Raw genomic sequence first — 1,014 nt, 5'->3', positions numbered from 1 at the left:
TCTCGGCTCACCGCAACCTCCACCTCCTGGGTTCAGGCAATTCTCCTGCCTCAACCTCCTGAGTAGCTGGGATTACAGGCACGCACCACCATGCCTGGCTGATTTTTTGTATTTTTAGTAGAGACGGGGTTTCACTATGTTGACCAGGATGGTCTTGATTTCTTGACCTTGTGATCCACCCGCCTCGGCCTCCCAAAGTGCTGGGATTACAGGCGTGAGCCACTGGGCCCGGCCGAAGGCAAAGTCTTTAGACCCCCAGCATGTGGCCCCTGCCCTCATCCTAAGCCCATCTCCTACCACACCCGTCTCACTCACTCAGCTCCGGCTGCTTTTCCTTGAACACCCCAAACACAGGCCTGCTTCAGGGCCTCTGCACTTGCTGCTTCCTCCATCCAAGAAGTTATATAAAGGCTCAATTCCTCACCTCTTTCAAGACTTTAACCACTTTCTCAGGTCACCCAATTTAAAGCTGAAACCTTCCCGGCTGGGCACAGTGGCTCACACTTGTAATCCCAGCACTTTGGGAGGTCAAGGCGGGCACATCACTTGAGTGCAGATCACTTGCAGTCAGGAGTTTGAGACCAGCCAGCCTGACCAACATGGTGAAACCCCATCTCTACTAAAAATACAAAATAGCCGGGTGTAGTGGCTGGCACCTGTAACCCCAGCTACTGGTGAGGGTGAGGCAGAAGAATCAGTTGAACCCAGGAAATAGAGGTTATAATGAGCAGAGATCGTGCACTCCAGCCTGGGCAACAGGGCAATACCTACAATTAGGTATTGATTTTGTTTGGTCCCACCGTGAAAGCTTGGGATTTGCTTGTTTTGTTTGGTGCCTAGGATAGTGCCTGACACAGGAGGCAAAAGTAAAAATGTGTTGATGATTGAATGAAAGGCGTCCAGCCTTGGTGTTCTAGTAGAATAAGGGGTAGTCTTCCCTCCGCAGGAGATGAGATCCCTGCACCAACAGTACTGAATTCAGGCTTCAGTTTGCATACCACTTATACAGCCACT

The sequence above is a fragment of the Cebus imitator genome, unplaced genomic scaffold (genome assembly GCF_001604975.1).
Source record: "Cebus imitator isolate Cc_AM_T3 unplaced genomic scaffold, Cebus_imitator-1.0 Scaffold299, whole genome shotgun sequence".
NCBI classification, from domain to species: domain Eukaryota; kingdom Metazoa; phylum Chordata; class Mammalia; order Primates; family Cebidae; genus Cebus; species Cebus imitator.
The sequence above is the reverse complement of the archived record's forward strand: the minus strand, read 5'-3'. Positions refer to the sequence as shown.